Source organism: Moschus berezovskii, chromosome 1 (assembly GCF_049115385.1).
Source record: "Moschus berezovskii isolate FMDL1 chromosome 1, NW_MosBer_1.0, whole genome shotgun sequence".
NCBI classification, from domain to species: domain Eukaryota; kingdom Metazoa; phylum Chordata; class Mammalia; order Artiodactyla; family Moschidae; genus Moschus; species Moschus berezovskii.
This window is the reverse complement of record NC_142460.1, coordinates 22,398,775-22,411,406: the sequence shown is the minus strand read 5'-3', so window position 1 is coordinate 22,411,406 and position 12,632 is coordinate 22,398,775.

The window sequence follows — 12,632 nt, the reverse complement described above, 5'->3', positions numbered from 1 at the left end:
TCTGAGACATGACTTCTGAGAACTTTGCAATTTGACACCAAATGAGCTTCTAACTTTGACTGTGGTTGCTAATACCCATTTCCATATCCCTGTGTCAACTAATTAACCCTTTCACTTTACTGCTGTTACAGTTAGCGAGTCCCCAGAACAGGAGAGGGCGGTTTACCCATTACTCACAAGATCTACTAAGTGATTGTCTCAAGGTTCAAAGTACACCACTGTCACTAGTCTTTACTTACTGCCAAGTCATTTTAACTTACAAAAAAAAGAAGGAAAACTTCATCTGAAAGGACAGTTATAAACAAGTCAAACGAAAACCTCAAGACGCTAAAGGAGAAAGAAGACAGTCGTCAGGATCAGCCACAGAGCAGTAAGAGAAGACGTTTCATCCACTGCCCTGGCGGTGTCACCAGTACGATCTTACTGTGTAAACTGGCAACATACACGCTCTACAATGTTTAGACTTTTTAACCTAACAATTCCTATTTTGATGATCTATTCTCAAGAAATACTCCAAAATTCGGAAAAAGCAACAGATGGATATAAAGACACCTCTTCAGTACTTAGTAACAAGAGAATGAGCACTAGAGATGAGCACTGGGAGGCATGTACCCTGTTGCTGCAGCTAAGCCGGAACTACATTTCCCAGAATCCCCTCTCCTAGGAGCTACGTGTTTAGAATCAGCCCCGAGGTGGGGGTTTACTCAGGCTCTGAAAGCCCATTTCAAAGACATTTGAAAAGACATTACTTTGCCAACAAAGGTCCGTCTAGTCAAAGCTATGTTTTTCCCAGTAGTCATGTATGGATGGGAGAGTTGGACTATAAAGAAAGCTGAGTGCTGAAGAACTGATGCTTTTGAACTGTGGTGTTGGAGAAGGCTCTTGAGAGTCCCTTGGACTGCAAGGAGATCCAACCAGTCCGTCCTAAAGGAGATCAGTCCTGGGTGCTCATTGGAAGGACTGATATTGAAGCTGAAACTCCAACACTTTTGCCACCTGATGAGAAGAGCTGACTCATTTGAAAAGACCTTGATATTGGGAAAGATTGAAGGCAGGAGGAGAAGGGGACAACAGAGCATGAGATGGCTGGATGGCATCACTGACTCAATGGACAAGGGTTTGGGTGGACTCCGGGAGTTGGTGATGGACAGGGAGGCCTGGCGTGCTGTGGTTCATGGGGTCGCAAAGAGTCGGACACAAATGAGTGACTGAACTGAACTGAACTTGAAAGCCCAAGTGGAGAAGCAGGTAGGGTCAGGGTGGTGAGTTCTGTATGGCGTGGCAGTGGGAACAGACCCTGGAGCTCCTGAGCCAGACAAACGTGCAGCTCCGAGGTCAGGGGCAAGCCTCTTCCGCAAGTCACCCTGCGTCATCATCAAGGTGGGAGGCAGGGAAAAACTTGGGCCTCAGTGTGTCCTGGCTCTTCCTCCTACTCCTGCAGCTGTTTTTCCTGAACAGCCTTCAGTAGACTTCTTCCAGCGCCCACAAGTACACGGAGTCAACTTCCCATGAGAAATCCCTATTTCACACCCATCATTGTGATGGTTAATTTTATGTGTCTACATGACTAGGCAAACAGATGCCTCGACAGTCGATAAAACATTATTTCTGGATGTGTCGGTGAGGGTTTTTCTGGATGAGATAAGCATTTGAATCAATAGACTGAGTAAAAAATGATCACCATCTCTAATATAAGTAGGCATCATCCAATTCACTGAAGACCTGAATACAACAAAAAGATGGAGGAAGGGAACTCTCTCTCTCTCAGCTGAAACATCCATCTTCTCCTGCCCTGGGACACGGGCACTCCTGATCCTCAGGCTTCAGATTCAGACTGAACCACACAGCTGGCTCTCCTGGGCCTCCAACCTGCAGACAATAGGCAGCACAAGGGACTTCTCTGCAATCATAATCTCATGAACTAATTTCTACAATAAATTTCAGTGCCTACCTGCCCTTTCACATAGATGTGTGTATGTGTGTTAGTTGCTCAGTCATGTCTGACTCTTTGCAACCCCATGAACTATAACCCACCAAGTTCCTCTGTCCATGCAAGAACTCACCAGGCAAGAATACTGAAAGCAGATTGCCATTTCCTTCTCCAGGATATCTTCCTGACCGAAGGATCGAACCCAGGTCTCCCACATTGGAGGCAGATGTTTCACCACCTGAGCCAACAGGAAAGCCATCCAGATAGACAGACAAATAGATACATAGATAGGTTCTATTGCCTTGTTCTTTTTTTCTGGAGAACCCTAATACACTCAGCAAACCTTAACTGATAATCAATGCATGCAAATGAGATTCCAGTAAACCTCAGTACAACATTCCATAGAATGCTAAACATTTGCTAAAACAGATATTTACAAAGTACTCAAGCATATTTGCAACACAACAATTTTTCCCAGTAAATGAGAAGAAATAACAAGCTAGAATCTAAATTAATTTATTACACATACTGTAAATAATAAACAAACACAAGACAGAAAAAAATACTACATCAAAGTACAACTGAAAGGTAAACAGTTCAATCTAGGTTGTATTAGGAATTAGCCTTTCTTTCTTTCTTCTGATATTTTCTAATTTTTAAGTCTTCTATGAGTTTTCTCTATATTTTAGAATTAAAATTAAGATTATGTGGAGAAGCAAAAGACCTAAGATAGCCAAAGTCATATGGAAGAAGTAGAACAAAGTTGGAAGATTAACACTACCCAATTGAAGACTTTCTACAACATTACAGTCATCAAAACAGTGTGGTATCTGCAAAAGAAATGACATAAAGATCAGTGAAACAAGATAAGAGAGCTCAGAAACAGATCTGAATAAACAGACAGAATGGGTCCTTGACAAGGGAGGAAAAGAAATACAACCAGGAAAATACGGTCTTTTCAAGAAATGGTGCTGAAACAACTGGATATCCACACACAAAAAGAAGAATCTAGATACACAGCTTATGCCCTTTACAAAAATTAACTCAAAATGGATCACAGACCTAAATGTATACTTGTAACTTAAAAAATGAAACTATAAAAGATAACATACAACAAAGTTTAGATGACCTGGCCTACCACAGTGACTTTTTGATACAACACCAGAAGCCTGATCCATGAAAGAAAGAACTGATAAGATGGACTTCATCAAAATTAAAAACTTCTCTTCTACATAGCACAGTCTCAAGAGAATGAAAAACAAGTCATGGACTGGGAGAAACCACTTGCAAAAGACACATCTGATAAATGGCTGCTACCTAAAATACACAAAGAACTCTTAAGACTCAACGGTAAGAACGCAAGCCACCCAGTTAAAACAAGGGCCAGAGGCTTTAATAGGCACCTCAACAAAAAAGATATCATGGATGGTAAATTAGTACGTGAAGAGAGGTTCCACATCAGATGTCTTCAGAGAAATGAAAACCAAAACATCAGTGAGATACCACTACACACCTATTTGAACGGTCAAAATCCATAATGACGACAATACCAAACGTAGACAAGAATGTGAAGCAACCGGAATTCTCATTCATTATTGCTGGGAAGGCAAAACAGTGCAGACACTGTGAGAGAACAAGTGCGGAGCGTTCTGAAACAGATGGGACACCAGACCACCTGACCCGCCTCCTGAGAAGCCTGCATGCAGGCCAGGAAGCAGCGGCGAGAGCTGGTCCTGGATCAACGGACTGGCTCAAAATTGAGGAAGGAGCACATCAAGGCTCTATAGTATCACTCTGCTTATTTAACTTACATGCAGAGTACACAGTGCAAAATGCCTGGCTGGATCACTCAAGATTGCCAGGAGAACTATCAATTATTACCTCAGATACGCAAATGACACCAACCTAATGGCAGAGAGTGAAGAGGAACTAAAGCGCCTCTTGAGGTGAAAGGGGAGAGTGAAAAAGCTGGCTTAAAACTCAACATTCAAAAAACAAAGATCACGGCATCTGGTCTCATCACTTCTTAGCAAATTCAGTTCAGTTAATGCAAAAGTAGGAAGTCAAGAAACACCTGGAGTAACAGGCAAATTTGGCCTTGGAGCACGAAATGAAGCAGGGCAAAGGCTAATAAGAGTTTTGCCAAGAGAACGCACTGGTCATAGCAAACACCCTCTTCCAACAACACAAGAGAAGACTCTACACATGGACATCACCAAATGGTCAACACCGAAATCAGACTGATTATATTCTTTGCAGCCAAAGATGGAGAAGCTCTATACAGTTAGCAAAAACAAGACCAGGAGCTTACTGTGGCTCAGATCATGAACTCCTTATGGCCAAATTCAGACTTAAATTGAAGAAAGTAGGGAAAACCACTAGACCATTCAGGTATGACCTAAATCAAATCTTAGCAAATAGATGGGGAAAAATGGAATCAGTGGCAGATTTTATTTTCACAGGCTCCAATATCACTGTGGACAGTGACTGCAGCCATGAAATTAAAAGACACTTGCTCCTTGGAAGAAAAACTATGACAAACCTAGACAGCATATTAAAAAGCAGAGACATCATCTTGTCGACAAAGGCCCATACAGTCAAAGCTGTGGTTTTCCCAGTACTCACGTATGGATGTGAGAGTTGGACGAAGAAGGTTGGGCACCAAAGAATTGATGCTTTCAAACTGTAGTGCTGGAGAAGACCCTTGAGAATCCCCTGCACAGAAAGAAGATCAAACCAGTCAATCCTAAAGGAAATCAACCCTGAATATTCCTTGGAAGGACTGTCGGTGAAGCTGAAGCTCCAATACTTTGATTACCTGATATGAAGAGCCAACTCACTGGAAAAGACCGTGATGCTGGGAAAGACTGAGGGGAGGAGGAAAAGGGGGCGAGAGAGGATGAGATGGTTGGATGGCATCATGGACTCAGACATGAGTTTGAGCAAGCTCCAGGAGATAGTGAAGGACAGGGAGGCCTGGTGTGCTGCAGTCTATAGGGTTTGAACAGTTGTACATGAATTAGCGGCTGAACGAAAACAGGCCCTGTGGAAGACAATTTGGTAGTTTCTTACAAAACTAAACACACACTCACCATAAAATTCAGTAATCACACTCCGCGGTATCTATCCAAAGGAGGTGAAAACCTACATACACACAAAAACTTGCACATAGCTAGCAATAGCAGTTTTACTCATAACTGCCAAAACTTAGACGCAGTCATGATGGTCTTCAGCAGGTGAATAGACAATAAAACTATGGCACATCCAGACAAGCAAATAATATTCAGTTCTATAAAGAAATGAGCTATCAAGCCACAGAAAGACATGGAGAAATCTTAAATGCACATCACTAAGGCAGAGAAACCAGTCTGCGAATGCTACATCCCATACCATTCCAGCTATACAACATTCCAGAAAAGGAAAAACTATGGAGATAGTAAAAGAAACACTGGTTGGCAGGAGCTTGTGAGAGGGAGGCAAGATAATCAGAGGATTTTTAGGGCAGTGAAACGGCTCTGTGTGATAATTACAGTAGTAAAAACATGTCATTATAAGTTGGTCCAAACCCATAAAACGTACAAGACCAAGAGTGAACATTAACATAAGCAGGGGCTTTAGATAATAATGGTATGTTAATGTACGTTTGCCAGTTGTAACATATGTACCATCCAGTTGTGAATGCTAGTCAAGGGAAAGGGATTATGTGCGCAGGCCATGGGTATATGGGAAAATCTCCGTACCCTCGCTCAATATTGCTATAAACCTAAAACTGCTGTTTAAAAAAAAAAGGATATTACACATTTTAATTAAGAATCATTCATAATAAAAATAGTAAAAATTAAATTCTGAATTCTTTATGTTTTTTCTCCTTTACTCTCAGCTTAGGTTTCAAACACATCACAAAAAAATATGTTTTCTAATTTGTAAAGGGCTCTGTTATTCTGTGTACATTCAACAGAATTGCAAACCTGATCTTATTTCACATCACTGCCACAAAACCATTCAGTTTTCCAGGAGAAAAGCCAAACTTCTCAGCAAGATCTGTCCACTGATCTCACCAGCTTAGCTCATCTTCTGACCCTGATATAAGAATAATAGTCACAAGAAGGACACAATGACAATAATAATTGTGATCCCCAGTGGGGACCAAGTCCTTCGATTGCTCTGTACTTTTGCATGTGGATCTTGTTGTTCAGTCGCTAAGTCGTGTCTGACTCTTTGCAGTTCTATGGACTGCAGCACACCAGTCTTCCCTGTCCTTCACAATCTCCAGTTTCTCAAATTCGTGTCCATTGAGTCGGTGATGCCATCCAACCATCTCATCCTCTGTCATCCCCCTTCTCCTCCCGCCTTCAATCTTTCCCAGCATCAGGGTCTTTTCCAGTGACTCAGCTCTTTGCATCAGGTGGCCAAAGGACTGGAGCTTCAGCTTCAGCATCAGTCCTTCCAATGAATATTCAGGATTGATTTCCTTTCAGTTCAGTTCAGTTCAGTTCAGTCGCTCAGTCGTGTCCGACTCTCCGCGACCCCATGAATCACAGCACGCCAGGCCCCCCTGTCCATCACCAACTCCCGGAGTTCACTCAAACTCATGTCCACAGAGTCGGTGATGCCATCCAGCCATCTCATTCTCTGTCGTCCCCTTCTCCTCCCGCCCCCAACCTTTCCCAGCATCAGAGTCTTTTCCAGTGAGTCAACTCGTCGCATGAGGTGGCCAAAGTATTGCAGTTTCAGCTTTAGCATCAGTCCTTCCAATGAACATCCAGGATTGATCTCCTTTAGAATGGACTGGTTGGATCTCCTTGCAGTATAAGGGACTCTCAAGAGTCTTCTCCAACACCACAGTTCAAAAGCATTGATTCTTCGGCGATCAGCTTTCTTCACAGTCCAACTCTCACATCCATACATGACCATGGGAAAAACCATTGCCTTGACTAGACGGACCTTGGTTGGCAAAGTAATGTCTCTGCTTTTTAATATACTATCAAGGTTGGTCATAACTTTCCTTCCAAGGAGCAAGCGTCTTTTAATTTCATGGCTGCAATCAGCATCTGCAGTGATTTTGGAGCCCAAAAAAATAAAGTCTGACACTGTTTCCATTGTTTTTCCATCTATTTCCCATGAAGTGATGGGACCAGATGCCATGATCTTTGTTTTCTGAATGTTGAGCTTCAAGCCAACCTTTTCACTCTCCTCTTTCACTTTCATCAAGAGGCTTTTGAGTTCCTCTTCACTTTCTGACATAAGGGTAGTGTCATCTGCATATCTGAGGTTATTGATATTTCTCCCAGCAATCTTGATTCCAGCTTGTGCTTCTTCCAGCCCAGCGTTCCTCATGATGTACTCTGCATATAAGTTAAATAAACAAGGTGACAATATACAACCTTGACGTACACCTTTTCCTATTTGGAACCAGTCTGTTTTTCCATGTCCAGTTGTAACTGTTGCTTCCTGACCTGCATACACGTTTCTCAAGAGGCAGGTCAGGTGGTCTGGGATTCCCATCTCTTTCAGAATTTTCCACAGTTTGTTGTGATCCACACAGTCAAAGGCTTTCCTTTAGGATGGACTAATTAGACCTCCTCCATGTCCAAGGGACTCTCAAGAGTCCCCTCCAGCACCACAATTTAAAACCATCGATTCTTTGGCACTTAGCCTTCTTTATGGGCCATCCAACTCTCACATTCATACATTACTACTGGAAAAGCATAGCTTTGACTATGTGGACATTTGTCAGCAAAGTGATGTCTGTGCTTTTTAATATGCTGTCTAGGTTTGTCACAGCTTTTCTTCCAGGGGGCACACATCTTTTAATTTTGTGGCTGCAGTCACCGTCCACAGTGACTTTGGAGCCCAAGAAAATAAAATCTGTCACTCTTTCCACTTTTTCCTCATCTATTTGCCATTAAGTGATGGGATCGGATGCATTACCTTGCTAGCATATGGAAGGAGTCCAATTGTGCAGTAGTTTGAACATTCTCTGGCATTGCCCTTCTTTGGGACTGGAACGAAAACTGACATTTTCCAGTCCTGTGGCCACTGCTGAGTTTTCCAAATATGCTGGCATACTGAGTGCAGCACTTTCACAGCATCATTTTTCAGGATTTAAAATAACTCAGCTGGAATTCCATCACCTCCACTAGCTTTGTTCATGGTAATGCATGTGGCTTTCTTGATAATGCTCTCCTTCTAGCCTTTATTCATCTCAAGAACAACCACTCAACAATTAAGACTTCACTTGAACATCATTTGTCTAAAGGCCTATCTAACTCTCCAAAGGCATTAATTCTAACCTCCCAGTTACTCTTTGATACACGCAATGTGTTTTCAGGGACGACAACCAGACTGTGGTGAAATAGTCTCCCAAAGTTGGAGAGTTTATTAAAATTTACATTGTTAGGCCCCTCCCCCACAGTGTAGATTCAGCAGGGCTGAGTTAGGGCCCAGGAATGAGCATTTCTAACAATCCCAGATGGTGACTGAGCTGCTCACCTGAGAACCACACTGTGAGAGCAACTGAGTTAGGACTATGAGACCCCTTGATGGTGGGGCCTATGATTTATTCACCCTTGCATCTCAAAGGCTCAAACACAGTCCCCAGCACGTAGCAGTGTTCAGAATTGGAGGGCACGGCAACCCACTCCAGTGTTCTTGCCTGGAAAGTCCAATGGACAGAGGAGCTCCAGTCCATTGGGTCGCACGGAGTCGGACACGACTGAAGTGAGTTAGCACACACGCAACCATATTTATTTTACCTTTTTAAATAAAGAAAACCTTAATACAGAGAACAAACTAGTGGGGAGAAGGAAGCAGGGGCAACATACGGGTAAGGGAATACAAAGAACAAACCATTAAGTATTAAATAAGTTATCAGGATATACTGTACAACACAGGAAACATAACCAGTGTTTGATAATAAGTGGGGCACAATCTTTGTAAACTGTGAATCGCTATATTGTACACCTGTGACTCATATAAATAACACTACAAATCAATTAAACTTCAACAGAAATAAAGAAATAAATACAAACCTTTTCCCCGCACATGGCTAACCTCACTAACATGCGATCTGACGTGATGTGCAGTTACATGGAATCTGACGACTATTTTTTTTGTTTATACCTTTGTGAAATCTGGAAACCTTAATAAATACAAGGTGAAAATGTGAAAAACCCAAGATTTTTTTTCCCCACACACACTCTTTGTGAAAAAATGTCCACATTTTACATAACCATTGTAATTTCTCTGTTACTCCAGGCAACAGGAAATAAAGCCAGAAACAGGAGGAGATGGACAGAAGAAACTTGGCTACTCTTTGGCTCCGAAGTTTTCAGTGTTAAAAGACGAGATCATTTTCCCTTCAGGGCCGTTAAATCTGTCTCTCCTATCCACACGACAGGGTGGACTGGCAGTGCTAAGCCCAGGAGCAGTGCCCGGGTCAACCGACCTTTAAGGCTCACTCACGACCTTCCTGGTGACAGCGGCCACCACCTTCCCAGGCACACCCTCACGCCAGTTGGTAGCATGCTACAGGAATCCAGGCCGGAGAAGAAGCAATTCCACATGTCAGGGTCGGGAAGGTGTCCCAGCACACGTGATTCGGGTGGGCAGGGCGCAGGAGAAAGCCTCCCCAGGGGAACAAGGGAAGCAAACACACAACAGTGCTAAAATGCACGGCACATCCCAGCAACAGCCAGCCCACCAGCAGGAACATAACACAACATGCGATGGAGATACACCGGGAGGAGCCTCTGGGGTCCGAACCACCACGTCACAAAGATGGCTCTGTGATATGGACACAGGAGCTCCCATCAAAGGGGAGTGACAGTGATCAGATCTACACGCTGGGTAACAATTCTGGTGGCTGAATGAATAAGGAGATGCTTGTGTGTGTGTGTGTGTGTTGGGCGGGGGGGGCGGGGGGGTGGTTCCTTGGCGGCCCAATGGTTAAGACTCCGCACTTCCACTGCAAGGGGCACAGGTTCAATTCCTGGTTAGGGACTTAAGATCCCATGTGTCGCATGGCACAGTTAAATTTTTTTCTTTTAATAAAATAAAAAAACAAAATAAGGAGGCCCTGGAGGAGATGTGCTCTGTGTTACTGATACTCAGAGAAATGCCAAGTGAAATTGCAAAGGCAACATGAAGCAAACTGCAATTTATATGCCGGCATGCCTTTCTTGATCCAACTGGGAAGCAGAGGCTGTTTATATTCTCCTTTCATTCTATCTCTCATTTCAGAAATAACTTAAGGCAGGAAAATAAGTAATTGAAGCAATAAGGACCAGAGAAATCAAAAGCTAGACCTCTTCAGAACAAGGGAGCCAGACAAGTGTTCGGAGATTTGATCCTGACCTTTAAAGATAAGAGAGCCTTCACCAGGAGGAGCAGTGCCATTTATAGTTATTGGTGTCACGAAGCCTTTGCAGAAGAGCTCAATTTACCGTGCTCTTTAACAGCCAAAATCTTCTGAAATGCACGTTAATCCCAAATTAACAACATACAGGTGGTTAGACTGAGCAAACGGAGTAGAAAGAGAATGAAGAGAAACACATCGGCTATGCCACAGATAACGTCAACCTCTGAAAACAGATCACGGAACGTGATGTCTGCGTTTCCCCGGTGGTTCAGGGACAAAGAATCCACCGGCCAATGCAGGAGATGTGGGTTTGACCCCTGAGTGGGGAACATCCCCTAGGGAAGGGAATGGCAACCCACTCCTGTGTTCCTGCCTAGGAAACCCCATGGACAGAGGAGCCTGGCGGGCTACAGTCTATGAGGTTGCAGAGTCGGACACAACTGTGCTACTGAAAACAACAACAATTTGGTATCTGTTTCAACTGTGATTAGGTTTTACAGTCCGTACTTTCAGTCTGAAGAAACAAATCCTACTAAACTTTCAAAACTCAAGCCTTTCTATAGGAACAATTTCTCAACACATATGAAAAAGAGGCAGTAAATTAAAAGAAAGAAAGTGATCCCCAAATGGCTTAGAAGAGAGGTTTTAATTATGCTTTAGGATGAGGGTGAGGCAGAGAACAAAGTAGGGACACCAACAGCGGGGAAAGGGAGGGTGGGATAAGTTGGGAGATTGGGATCGACGTACCTACACTCCTGATTCTGTGTATAAAATACGTAACCAATGAGAACCCACAGAACAGCACAGGGAAGGAAATTCAAGAAAGAGGGGCTGTGTGCACACGTACAGCTGATTCACCCTGGGGAACGGGGGAAAATAACACAACACTGTATAGCAGTTAAACTCCAATAAAAATTTTAAAAATAAAAAAATATGAGGAAGATAATAGGCATATATACTGATCTATCGTAACTCCAAAATCATACACAGAAACAAATTAATTATCAACTAGGATTGTCAGGGAACATGCTACTCCATATACATGTGAATTGTCTCTGTTAACTGAAGCTTAACGTTTTTAATGAGCAAACTTATTTTAATTTCTTAAAATCTATTTTGAAAGGGAAGGAAAGCATTGTTAAATATGCCACACAACTTCTCTATCCAGCCAAGATGAAATAATAAACCAGATCTATAAACCCGAATTTTTTTAAACTGAAATATAGTTGGTTTACAGTATTGCGTTCATTTCAGGCATACAGCACAGTGATTCAGTTTTACATATATTTTTTTCAGATTCTTTTCCCTTACAGGTTATTACAAAATACTGAGTATAATTTCCTATGCTATAAAGTAGGTCCTTATTGGTTACCTATTGTATATATAGTAGTATAATTCCAACCTCTTAACCGATCCTTCTGGACCTCTCTTTCTCCTTTGGTAACCATAAACTTGTTTTCTATGTCGGTGAGTCTATTTCTGTTTTGGAAATAAGTTCATTTGTATCTTTTTTTTTAGACTGCACATAAAAATGGCATTATATGGTATTTGTCTTTGGCACACTGCACTTTGTATGATAATCTCCAGGTCTATCCATATTGCTGCACGTGACATTATTCCATTCTTTTTTCACAGCTGAGTAATATCACTCACACACTCACACACACACTCACACACACACTCACACATCACTTAGGCTGCTTTCATGTCTTGGTTATTGCAGATGTGCTGCTATGAACACTAGGCTGCATGTATCTTTTCGAATTATACTTTTCTCTGGATATATGCCCAGAAGTGGGACTGCACAATCCTATGATAACTCTATTTTACCCATTCTTAAAAATGGACAAAATATATGAAACAATGGTTCTGAGACCTTGGACAGCAGAAGCACAGGACAGTGACCTCTATCACGCTGCAAACAGAGAAGGTGAACCCAACGACTCCCAGGAGAGGGAACCCAGGAGGAGCCCGAGGTCTCCCAGGGTGGAGGAGAGGAGCTGAAATAGATTACATGCCACCCTGCCATTTGAAAAGAGCATGGCAAAGAGTTTCCTGAATGCAGAACCATTCGTTTTCTTGATGACAAATGCTCACTCGTCATTACGTTGTGACGACTGTGAAGACCATGGTTAGAAGCTAGAAATATCTCCTCCCAACACCACTAAAGTCTTTAAATTCAGGCATGCTCTTGTATTGGATCTGCTCTCTTCCTAACAGGTTGCTACCACCCCTGACACCAGCCCTCAGATGAAGTACTTTCGTTGCGGTTACAGTTCACTGCACCTTCCATTCTTATGATTCCCAAACCCCAAAGTCCCCAGCGGCAGGCTCTGTCCCGCA